A 13,733-nucleotide genomic window follows, 5' to 3' on the forward strand; every position below is an offset into this window, starting at 1 on the left:
TGTATAACCAAATCACTTGTGCTGTACGCTTTAAACTAAAACAACATTGTAAATCAATTATACTTCAACAAAAAAGTAAAAAACAAAAAACCCATTCCTGTTGGAAAATGACTAAAACAAAATGGTTGTAATAATTTAGGACCATGCGAGAAAAGCAAACATTTAATCTGATGTCCTTTGTGCCTCCGGAAGGAACTGTAATTTGATTAGTTTTTACCACCGACAGCCTTTTCCTTCTTAGAATGCAGATCACGCCAATAATTCCTAAAGTAATATGACTGAAATATTATTTCTCATGTCTGAAATTGGCAAATATTAAAAATCTTGAAGAGATTTCTTAATTTATTGTGTAAAATCTTTTGCCCGAACTGCCTCTAACCACACTGGGAATTGGTTTCTTGATTCTATTCTTCAAGAAAATGATCTTTGCAAGTTATTTTCTTTTATACTCAGTTTCATCTATAAATTATTTTCATTTCATAGTAGCATTAATTAAGTTATTATTAGATGTCTGGGCAATGAGCTGAAAGTCTCACCTGAGTAAAATATTATGGAAAAGGCTGAGTGCTTAACCAGTGCTCAAAGACAATATTCCTTAATAAATTCATTCTTTCCTCCCTGAGTAACATTACAAAACCTATTAAAGGCTCAGAATCTTCTTGAATAACCAAGTATATCATTCTGTAATCACTGATACTGAATTGGGTGGTGGTCTGACTCCCAAATGATAGAAACTAGCCCATGTATTGAACTTTCTGATCCTTGCTCATTGTTCCACATCCCTAGGACAAAAGAAATGAGAACTTAGTATGTATCAGTAGCTTTATGTTCATGAATTCTTTTAACCTTTCCAAAGCACTTTGGCCACTGGATGCAAAGCCAATTCATTGGAAAAGATCCTCAAGCTGGGAAAGATTGATGGAAGGAGGAGAAGGGAGGGGCAGAGGATGAGATGGTTGGATGGCATCACTGACTCAATGGACATGAGTTTGAACAAGCTCTGGGAGATGGTGAAGGACAGGAGAGCCTGGTGTGCAGAAATGCATGGGGTCACAGAGTTGGACACAAGTTAGTGACTGAACAACAACAACAGCAAAGCACCATGGGGGCATAACATTGCTCCCATTCTGTAGAGGAGAAGGCCTCCCCAGGGTAATTTGCCTGAGATCAGGGAGCTGGTAAAGTGACTGGTGGAACCAGATCCTCCACAACTCTGTGGAGAGTCCACACTCTCTCTGTCCCTGAAGAGTCTCTGAATATCCAGGATGGATCCTTTCTTCTTCTCTCTCTGTGCCAACAGCAAGGTGTCTGACATCCAAGCAGCTTCTTCTCTAGCTGACTGACCACCAGGTGGACATCACGTTCATCTCATTGTCACATCACAGAGATGGAACTTTCCAGACAGCCTCACAGGGGAACACAAGGTCACTTAGGTTAAGAACACGATGTAGAATGTAATTACATCAAGGACTCAGACAGACCAATATTTAATTAATAATAATAGTAAATATACGTACAGTAAAAATAGAGTTCAGTGGATGTCCATTTGATGAAACTTAAGAATGGAAGGAAAGTGAAACCTTATGCCAGTTTTCCTCAAATTGCTATGTATTATGAGAAAAAAACAGGCTTCCTAGGTGGCTTAGTGGTAAACAACTCACCTGCCAATGCAGGAGATGCTGGTTTGATCCCTGGGTCAAGAAGATGCCCTGGAGAAGGGAATGGCAATCCACTCCAGTATTTTTGCCTGGGAAATAACATGGACAGAGTAGCCTTGCGGGCTACAGTCCATGGGGTTGCAAAGAGCTGGACATGACTTAGTGACTGAGCGTCACCACCCTGAGAAAAAATAGTCCCGTGGCCATGTAAGTTTGGGAATTGCTTGTCCAAGACATCTGAAGTGGTTTCTTTAAGGAAGGACATCTGAGAGCTCTTGATATGCTAATATGATGGTGAAAAGTCACCTTCTAAACTTGTAATGTAATGTTAGGTTTTACTTTTTTTTAGAATATTTTAAGAATCTGGCATTTCCCAATTTGGTTTTCTGTCTTTCAGACTTGTTATTTATTCCTCTTACATAGTTTCTGTATCTGTCATAGAAACTCTTTGAAATATCCTTTACCATTCTTTAAAATTTCCTGCCTCCATATCTTTGGTCACACGATTATTCTACTTAAGACACCATTTTCCTTCTATTTTTTTCATATCCAAATCCTAGCTATTTTTCAGGGATTAACTAAAATGCCAACTTATCCATGGAGTCTTTTCTAATCCTTTTAACCACAAATAACTCTCTTCAGTGTTCTTAGACCATTTAATCTCACTTCTTTTATCATGTCATGTAGGATGTTTTGGTCATGGGCAACAGATTCTGCTTCTCAATTAGGTCAAAAAGGAAAGATTAATTGCATTCCTCTCACACACTAGCGAAGCAATGCTCAAAATTCTCCAAGCTAATCTTCAATAGTATGTGAACTGAGAACTTCCAGATGTTCAAGCTAGATTTAGGTAGAGAAATCAGAGATCAAATTGCCAACAACTGTTGGATCATAGAAAAAGTAAGAGAATTCCAGACAAACATCTACTTCTGCTTCATTAAGCGCACTAAAGCTTTTGACTGTGTGGATCACAACAAACTGTGGAAAACTCTTAAAGAGATGGGAATACCAGGCCACCTTACCTGCTTCTTGAGAAATCTGTATTTCTTAGACCAAGAAGCAACAGTTAGAACAAGACAATGGACTAGTTTCAAACTGGGAAAGGAGTATGTCAAGGCTGTGTATTGTCCCCCTGTTTATTTAACTTATATGCAGAGTATATCATGCAAAGTGCCGGGCTGGATGAAGCACAAGCCAGAATCAAGACTGCAGAGAGAAATATCAGTAATCTCAGAAATGCAGATGACACCACCCTTATGGCAGAAAGTGAAGAGGAACTAAAGAGCCTCTTGATGAAAGTGAAAGAGGAGAGTGAAAAACCTGGCTTAAAACTCAACATTCAAAAAACTGGCATCCCGTCCCATCACTTCATGGCAAATAGGTGGGGAAACAATGGAAATACTGACAGACTTTATTTTCTTGGGTTCTAAAATCACTGCAGATGGTGACTGAAGTCATGAAATTAAAAGATGCTTACTCCTTGGAAGAAAAACTATGACCAACATAGATAAGCATATTGAAAAGCAGAGACATTACTTGGCCTACAGAAGTCCATATAGTCAAAGCTATGGTTTTCCCAGTAATCGTGTATGGATGCGAGAGTTGGACCATAAAGAAAGCTGGGTGCCGAAGAATTGATGCTTTTGAACTGTGGTGTTGGAAAAGACTCTTGAGAGACCCTTGGATAGCAAGGAGACCAAATCAGTCAATCCTAAAGGAAATCAGTCCTGAATATTCACTAGAAGGACTGATGTTGAAGCTAAAACTCCAATACTTTGGCCACCTGATGCAAAGAACTAACTCATTGGCAAAAGCTCTGATGCTGGGAAAGATTGAAGACAGGGGATAAAGGGGATGCCAGAGGATGAGGTGGTTGGATGGCATCACCAACTTGATAGACATGAGTTTGGGCCATCTCAAGGAGTTGGTGATGGACAGGGAAGCCTGGTATGCTGCAGTCCTCAGGGTTGCAAAGAGTCAGGTATGACTGAGTGACTAAACTGAACTGAACTGATAGTAGAGAGGAAGAGGTGGACTGGATACCCAGGGAATAAGGATATAGTGGGAGTGTCTGCAGGGTTGTTCCTCCTTGGAAATACTCAAGGCTGATCGTTTCCCAAATTTGTGTCAGTCCATTAAAACTTAAAACCTCTGGAGACAGTGTGTTATTGAACTGGCTGAAATCAAGCCCCTCACCTTGGGTGTTGAGGATGGGTGGCCTGCATAACAAGGAGTCCCATAGTTCTCCTGCGGAAAATGGGGTGTTCAGTTAACGAAATAAAAGAGAAGGAATACTGGATTGAAGAAAACATAAGACAGTCACTGAACTTTTGTACTTAATTACCTTAGACCTCTTATTATAGATATATTATAGATATATAGGTAAGTATTACCTCATGCATTTATTAAGTTTTGGGTCTTCACCACACCAAGCACATCTCTTACACACACACACACACACACACATTTGTTCAATAAATATAAAAATATGTAGATATGGCTTCTTATTTTAAGATAGAAAAGCCAAGAAACAGAATGTCTTAAAGTCTTAAACAACATACACAGTACATGTCAGATGAGTTCCCCACCTCCATGTACATTGCTATCACTCACTTCTAGGGTATTTCCTGTTTCTTTTTAAAGTCTTCACTTGTATTATATTTACAATGTTTTAGTTCCTGGGTACTTTGCTTTCTGTTCTTAGAACACTTCATTCTGTAGAATTTATTGAGGTTAAAAGAGGAGCAGAGAGTGAAGAACTCATATCTCCTTCTCCTCCCAATGTCTGTGGTGAATGAAAAAAATGGGAAGAAGAGATTTATAATTTTGTGTTTAGATTGTGAATTTTGGTTTTTAGGACCTTATGGAAAACTTTTAGCTTATTCATTTGAAGGTTTTCATTGTTTGGTGATTAAAGATTTTGCAAGCCTCTCCTGTTAAAAATCATTAGCTTATGAAGGAGGTTCATTTGCAAGGTAGGAGGTAATTCTCAAACAGGCAGAATTATCAGTGGCCCTGAAAGCCCGCTTGGGCAGAACCACTAAGAGACCGGTCAGACTATACCAATATCTCCTGGTCTGTGGTCTCCCCGGTTCTACATTAAGTGGGAAATATCACAAGAGCTTTGTATCTGTACCTGCAGCTGAGGTTTTTTGATTGATTCCCAAGCTGCAGCTAAACATTTCCATATTCATGTTTAATTGTATAATAGACAAAATAACTCTTGGACTGAAAGTGAGCTTGTTTTTAGTAAAAAAAAAAAAAAGACAGGTCTTAATTATTTTTTCAGCATCAATGATATTTAACACGTAATGCAAAGATCCTATTCTTTCACAGGACTTCTCATACTAATCCCTTGACTTAGGATAAATTATGTGACTGCTTTGAGCCCCGTTTTCTTCATCTTGCATCAAAATAATATTTTAAGGATTCAATGAGATGCTAAATGCATTGCTCTTAGTATAGAGTTTTGTACATAATGGGAAATAATGTTTATTGTTATAGAAACCACAAAGCTTTAGAGACCTCTTCAAATATCACTTTAAATTTGTTTTCTTACAACTCATTTTTTTGAGAAGAAAAGCTTACAGTTGGAAGCCAACGAAATTTATATTATCTAAAATCTCAACTGAGTGAATGGCTGGAAGGTTGAAAACACAGTAAAAAAGAAAACAGATAATGATTATTGGATTTTTCTTTTTCTTTTTTCAAAATTAACCTGAGCACAAGTCAGAAACCATCTTTTCTGAGAAGAGATCTGATTTCAATGAAGTATGGAAATATTATCAGAGGAAATTGATATAGTGCTTTTGTTTTCAATTTTCCAGACTCAATAAAAATGGGGGAGAATAGAATGTATGTGATAATTGAGATGCAGAGAAGGATAAGAAATAATAGAATTGTGATACCATGAAATGCTACTCCTTACCTTCAACTGTTTCCTCTCATGTCCTCATGTTGCAGGAAAGCGGACCCCTTCCAGGGCCCGAAACTGGGCTCTTGTCTAACACTCGGAAATGAATTGTCCAAGGAGACACATGTGCTGACAAAGCAAGATACTTTATTGGGAAAGAGCACCCGGGTGGAGAGCAGTAGGGTAAGGGAACCCAGGAGAACTGCTCTGCCGTGTAGCTCGCAGTCTCAGGTTTTATGGTGATGGGATTAGTTTCTGGGCGGTCTTTGGCCAATCATTCTAATTCAGAGTCTTTCCTGGTGGCGTATGCATCGCTCAGCCAAGATGGATGCTAGTGAGAGGGATTCTGGGAAGTGGACGGACACGCGGTGTCTCCTTCCGACCTTTCCCGAACTCTTCTGGTTTGTGGTGGCTTATTAGTTCCCTATTCCTTATCAGGATCTCCTGTCATAAAACAACTTATGCAAATGGTTACTATGGTGCCTGGCCAGGGTGGGCGGTTTCAATCAGTGTGCTTCCCCTAACACTCACTGGGAAAGGAAACTCATTCATCATCTGAGTTTGGGAAATGCCCAGAAAGCGGCTCAGCCTCCAGGTCCCTGACCTTCTCTGCTCCTGCCCAGCAGTCAAGTGTTGTCAGAACAACAGGGATCAGCCCTGGAGGCCACAGAGTCAGAACAGAGGAAGGTATGCTAGAGTTTACACCCTTGATGATGAACTATCTAGGATATTCAGCAGAGAGGAAAAGAAGGAGAGTGAGACAAAGATGGGCACACACTCATGGGCTCCTGATACCCACAGGTCCTGACCTAGGTGTTTGTGATACAGTAAAGGGACAAAGCAGATGATTAGTTAATCCCACTAGGTAAATAAAGATAAAAGGATGGGAAACCCCTGGAAGTTAATGATCAACTCAAGAAAGCACTTTAGAAATGCAAATTCTCCCCCGCCCTAATTTCTGCATCAGAAACTCTGAAGGCAATGGCACCCCACTCCAGTACTGTTGCCCGGAAAATCCCATGGATGGAGGAGCATGGTAGGCTGCAGTCCATGAGGTCGCTAAGAGTCAGACATGACTGAGCGACTTCATTTTCACTTTCCACTTTCATGCATTGGAGAAGGAAATGGCAACCCACTCCAGTGTTCTTGCCTGGAGAATTCCATGGACGGAGAAGCCTGGTAGGCTGCAGTCCATGGGGTCGCAGAGAGTCAGACACGACTGAAGTGACGTAGCAGCAGCAGCAGACCACGTATTCTCGAGGCACCTGTCTCCAAGGCTCTGCCCAGGATGGAACAAGGGCAGGCATTAACAAAGCATCCTCTTTCCTTCCCCTGGAGCAGGGCAGTGTGCTAGAATCTTATTCTACCAATGCTTCCTCCTCTCTCTCTTCTCTCACACCATCAGTAGACTCCGTTTTTTTAGAGCAGAGTAGATTTATAGAAAAAATGAACAGCGACGACAGAGTTCCCACATAGCCTCTTCCCATCACTCAGTTTCCTATTATCTTCCCTTACTTTGGGCTTCCCTGGTGGCTCAAATGGTAAAGAATCTGCCTGCAATGCAGGAGACCTGGCTTCGATCTCTGGGTGGGGAAGATCCCCTGGAGAAGGAAATGGCAACCCACTTCAGTATTCTTTCCTGGGAAATCCCATGGACAGAGGGTCCTGGAGAGCTACAGTCCATGGGGCTTCAGAGTTGAACACCACGGAGTGACTGTCACTTCCCTTATTTTAGTATATTTATTAGAACTAATAAACCTATGTTAACTGAGTTTCATGATTCACACTAAGGCTCACTCCACCTGTTGCACTATTCCATGGGTTTTGGCAAATCCACAGTGTCATGTACCCTTTGATTCACTGTCACATACCAAACAGAGCATAAGACTTCACTTTAAGTAAATAAATATTTACAGATCACGAGGGTTTCGAGAGAAAAAGAGTTAGGCAAGTAAAGTCCTTAATCACCATTAAATGCTTTGAGAAACAAAAACCATTTAAAACAGTTTACTACCAAAAGAGACACTACGAAAACACTCTGCATTAATAAAGTTCAAATTGACTAATTAAAAGTAGGCTGGAAGCAAATAACATGATTTAACTGATTAACTTCGACTACAAGTCAAACAAAGTAATGGTCTTAGGTTCTCCAACTTGATTGAAAACTAAATTCTCAGCTAACTTAGCCTGCAAAGAAATCAGATCCTTTGTAAAAAAACCAAGTATTTTCTTAATTATATTGAATTGATTCATACTGCTTTCAAGGTGTATTCTATCCTTCTACTTTTCTGTATATTCATTGTATTAATTTTTGTCAGTTTGATATTGAAACTCTGTTAATTTATCTACTTAAAAAATAATTGTGATATATAGTGGAACTATATGTAACTTGGTTCTGTTTTTCCAAGTCTCCTGTAAATGTGTCATCATACTTTCATAATTTAAAAAATAGAAAAGAGAAAAAAAAAGCATTTTGATGTTAATTCTGAAACATCTTCTGCAAGAATTTTCATAATAAATAATGTGACTTTAACATACTTGTTCAAGTCAGACTTTGGCATTCCTTGGAACACCTACAAAGTAGTAATACGTTTCACCTCTGTGTCCCACACAACACACAGCCTGTCTCCTTTACCCAGAAGGATACACACATGTACTCTGTGACCTTAAGAGCACCTCTGACTGCTTTTAAGGATGATAAATGATCAATATGATGTAATCAAGTGGATTCTGATCTTTCTGGCCACTGTTTAAACGGTTTTGTTGGGAGAGAAGAGAAAAGGTATTGGAGGCCCTCTGCCGGTGAGCCCATGTAATGGCAGGTTTGGGGCTCTCCACACTCAGTGCTTTTAAAGAGTTACAGGATGGGAACTCAGAGGCACGAGGGATTGTTCTTTGGGTCTGAAAGGTAGAACACAGACTCGGGTGGGAGGGCACAGCTGTTAAAACAGTGAGGTTGACAGCTGGGACTTTTTTCAGCTTTATTGAGGTAAAGGGAAAATTATAATGTGTTTATGGTTGTTGTTGTTCAGTCACCAAGTCATGTCCGACTCTTTGTGACCACATGGACTGCAGCACGCCAGGCCTCCCTGTCCTTCACCATCTCCCGGAGTTTGACCAAGTTCATGTCCATCGAATCGGTGATGCCATCCAACCGTCTCATCCTCTGTCGTCCCCTTCTCCTCCTGCCCTCAATCTTTTCCAGCATCAAGGTCTTTTCCAGTGAGTCGGCTCTTCACATCAGTTGGCCAAAGTGCTGGAGCTTCACCCTCAGCATCAGTCCTTCCAATGAATATTCAGGGCTGATTTTCTTTAGGACTGGTTTGATCTCCTTGCTGTCCAAGGCACAACATGATTATGTAATATAGTTATACATTGTGGAATGATTTCTACCAGAGAGTTGTTAACACATCTATCACCTCATATACTTACCTTTTTTTTTCATTTGTGAGAACACGAGTTTTGTTCTCTTGGCAAATTTCAATTACACAAGAGTGTTATCAGCTATAGTAACCATGTTATACATCAGATTCTCACACCTTTTTCATCTTATAACTGAAAGCCTCTGTGCTTTCACTAGTCTCCTTCTATTTCCCTACTCCAAGCCCCCTGCAAGCACCATTTAACTGTTTCTATGAGTTTTCTTTTTCTCTTCTAAATTTCAACCAATGTCAGGGAGGTGAGCCCCTATGTTTTCTTCTAGGAGTTTTATGATTTCAGGGATTACTATCAAATCGTTAATCCTTTTGAGTTGATTTTTGTGTATGGTACAATATAGTCCTGTGATCCAGTTTCATTCTTTTGCATGTCTATCCAGTTTGTGTGTGTGTGTGTGTTAGTTGCTCAGTCATGTCTGACCTCTTTGCGATCCCAGGGACTATCGCCCACCAGGCTCCTCTGTCCATGAAATTCTCCAAGCAAGAATACTGGAGTGGGTTACCATTTCCTTCTCCAAGGAATCTTCCCAACCCAGGGGTTGAACGTGGGTCTCTTGTATTGCAGGCAGATTCTTTACTTTCTGAGCCACCAAGGAAGCCCATCCTGTTTCAATTCAGCCCAGTTCAGTCGCTCAGTCGTGTCTGACTCTTTGCGACCCCATGAATCGCAGCACGCCAGGCCTCCCTGTCCATCACCAATTCCTGGGATCCACCCAAACCCATGTCCACTGAGTCAGTGATGCCATCCAACCATGTCATCCTCTGTCGTCCCCTTCTCCTCCTGCCCTCAATCTTTCCCAGCATCCAGTTTTCTCAACACCATTTATTAAAGAAATTATCCTTTCCATTTTGTATATCTTGGCTCTTTGCTTGAAAAAATAATTGATCATATAAGCATGAGATAATTTCAGGGCTCTCTGTTCTGTCTCATTAATCTTTGTGTCTGTTTTTATGTGAGTATGGTATTGTTTTGATAGCTGTAACTTTGTATAACTTTGTAATATAGCTTTATATCAAGACATGTGATGATTCCATCTTTGCTCTTCTTCCTCAAGGTTGCTTTAGCTATTTGGGGTCTTTTGTGGTTCCATATGAATTTTAGGCTTATTATTTTTATTTCTGTGAAAAATACCATTGGAATTGTGATAGAGAATGCATTGAACCTGTAGATCACCAGTGGTAGTGCACGCATTTTAACAATGTTAGCTCTTCAAATGTATGAACAAAATCCATTTTTTGGTGTCTTCTTCAATTTCTTTCATCAATGTATCATAGTTTACAGTGTACAGATATTTCATCTCTTTATTTCTAAGTAATTTGTTATTTTAGGTGCTACTGTAAATGGGATTGCTTCTTAATCAATCAGTTCTGTTTATATGTACTTTATATATATAGGTGCTCCACTGTTGGATGTGTGAATATTTGTAATTATTATATCCTCTTGGTGAACTGAGCCCTTTATACTTATATAATGACCTTTTTTGTCTCTTGTTACAGGTTTTACGTTAAATTTATATTTTATATGGTATAAGTACAGCTACTACTGCTTTGTTTTGTTTTCTCTTTGTGTGACATTTTTTTTTCCATTTCTTCCCTTTCAATCTACTTGTGTCCTTAAAGTTTAAGTGAGTCTCCTGTGGCAGCAAAGAGTTTAATCCTGTTTTTTATCCCTTCAACCATTTTATGTCTTTTGTTTGAAGAATTTGATTTATTTATATTTAAAGTAATTATTGATGGATATGAACTTACTGTTGCCATTTTGTTAATTGTTTTCTGACTGTTTTATAATTTGTGATTTGATGATTTGTGATTGGAAAGCCTTACAGTTGTACTCTTTGATCTCTTTCTCTTTGTCTATCTACTGTAAGTTTTTGCTTTGTAGTTATTAGGAAGCTTACATAAAATAATTTATATTTATAATAGTCTGTTTTAAGCTTGTCTTAATTTCAAAGGCAACAAAATCTCTACACTTTTATCCTTCCCTCCATTTTATGTTTTTTATGCGACAGTTTACATCTTTTTATATTATGTATCCATTAAAAATTATTCTAGTTATTTTTAATATTTTTGTATTTTAAAATTTTATACTAGCTTTACAAGTGATTTACCCATCATTACAGTATTAGAATATTTTGAATTTAGTTATATATTTACCATTAATAATGAGTTTTATATTTTATATGTTTTCTGGTTACTAATAAGTATCCTTTTGTTTCAGCTTGAAGAACTCTCTAATGTCTAGGCTGGGATAGTGGTGAACTCCTTCAGTTTCTCTTTGGGAAACTCTCTCTCTCTCCTTCAATTTTAAATGACAGCTCTGCTGCATAGGGCATTCTTGGTTGGCAGTTTTTTCTTTTTAACACTGTGAACGTGTCATTCTACTTCTGCTCACAAGGCTTATGCTGAAATGTTCTCTCACTGTCTCACTGGGGTTCCCTTGTATGTAACAAGGTGAATTTCTCTTGCGGCTTTTAAGATTCTTTCTTTGTCTTTAACTTTTGCTACTTCAGCCATACTGTGTGTGGTACAAGTCTTTTTGGATTCATCTTTCCCGGTACTTCTTGAGCTTCCTGGATGTGGATGTCTGTTTATTTCTCCAGATTAAGGGTGTTTTTAGCCATTATTTTTTTGAATAAGCTTATTGTTCCTTGCTCTCTCTCTTCTCCCTCTGGATCCCTGTAACATGAATTTTGGTATTCTTAATGTTGTCCCATAAGTCCCTTAAGCTATCTGCTCTTTTAAAAAATTCATTCTTTCTTTTTGTGCCTCGCATTGGATGAATTCCACTGTCCTGTTTGTGTTTTGTCAAAACCACTGTTTACTTCTTAATATTGCTCTCATTATAAGGCATTGCTACTGCTGACTTGTATTTGTGGTTTCTGTACCATACTGAATTTCTTGAGTGTAAAGGTCACTTCTTATTTGTTTTTGAAAGCTTATAAAAGTGTCTAGTATGATATGTATGATAGATAAATGGTGTATAAGTAAAAGTGAGAGTTCACTGCAAATCATAACCATGGTTTTTATCAATGATAGTATGACAAGACATGTAACATGGGTTTTCCTCTTAATTCAGGGGCCATTAAAACTCATATACAAAGCTAATGTGTAAAATAACCCATTATGATAGTTGACAATTAATACTGAACTAGCATTTGCTGCCACCACCAGCTCTTTCTGGAGCTAGACTTTGCATCTTACTTTGCTGTGTATTTCTTTTTTTTTTTTTTAAACTTTACAAATTGTATTAATTTTGCCAAATTGCTGTGTATTTCTAACTTTATCTCTGAGAGGTCACTCTGGTACCCTATGATTCTGTGTTTAAAAATTCACTCTCTTAAGGTGCTTATTATTGAGTGTGTGTTAAATTATTTAGTAAAGCCCTCAAAAACTTGGTAAAGTGGAGGTAAGTTTTCACTCCCTCCCCAACTCACACATCTCAGTAACAACAGGTATGATACAAGTGCATAACACGAGTGCTTTTTCCTTCTGTTTTTCCTTTCTTTCAACTGGAAGCACAACACTTCCTAAGAGCTCCTTGAACTTAATTGACACAAAATTCATCTTCCTCTCCTCCTGTGGGTTTTTTTTTCAGAGGTTCCCTTAGGTTCCGAGGAGCTTGGTAAAAAGTGGGGGCTGTGATTATGTAGCTGTCATTTAGATCATTTAGACCACAGCCTGTCTCCCTTCTGACACATCCACCCAGGTCCTTGAAACATGTGTTTTCTTTGTGTGACTCACCTGGTTCTGCCTATAAAGCTTTCCAGTCCTGACTTTCTGGGTCAGAGATGTTCATACCAGCACATTCGGACCTGGTAATAAATATTTCTAATTTCTTTAAAGATCTGATTATTTGTATTCTGAAACAATCTCCACAAAAATACAGTTAATGCCCAAACTGAAACAAATATGAGCTTCAATTGCAAGATACTTTGACCTCTGGCATACAAGTCCAGGGGGCTCTTGGTTTTCATTTTTTCCACTCAATTTAAAGTTTTACCAGTAACTTGTATTTTTTCTGTTTTGTTGCTGTTGGCTCACTAGAGGGAGACAGCGGAAAAGGTTTCAGAGAAGCTGAGCCAGAAATCACAGAAAACCCAGTATCTCATAGGCCAGCGTTCTACAGCTTTCTAAAAACAACTTGGCATCAAATGCCAAATTTAATGATGAAGTAAATTAAGACACTTGTTTTTCTGTGCTCTCTTCTTGAGGATAAAATTGTGATGGATAATTCAGTCAGTGCATCTTTGACTAGGAGTTGATTACTGATTGGATGTGATGTCTTCTGTTTCTATGTCATTAAAGGCATTCACAAATAATGTATATATTTTTTTCTTCTGCTCTCTCTCATTTGATTTTTCAGTAGAAATATCCTAATGTGATCATTTTCCTATGAGTCCTCCAAATTGTTCCTGCTTATAGCTTGAGGGATGGCATTTTAAAAGTTTAGATGTTGGGACTTGGTCATCAACGCTGTTAGGAATCAGAACATAAATATAGTTTCTGTGCACTCACTGTATTTGATAATATAACTTCCCACCAGTTCCATGACTGGATTGGGTTCCCTTCTGGGGAATGGATTGTTTTAGAGGTTTTGTGCATAGTAGAATCTTTTTGGATACAAGTGTGTTTTTATCCAGAGGGCTAAAACTTTGCAGGTGACGTTTTGGCCATTGGGGCAAAACCACTGAGTCAAGTTTCTGAGAATGCCTTTATGTGTCTCTT

The sequence above is a fragment of the Bos taurus genome, chromosome 11 (genome assembly GCF_002263795.3).
Source record: "Bos taurus isolate L1 Dominette 01449 registration number 42190680 breed Hereford chromosome 11, ARS-UCD2.0, whole genome shotgun sequence".
NCBI lineage: Eukaryota > Metazoa > Chordata > Mammalia > Artiodactyla > Bovidae > Bos > Bos taurus.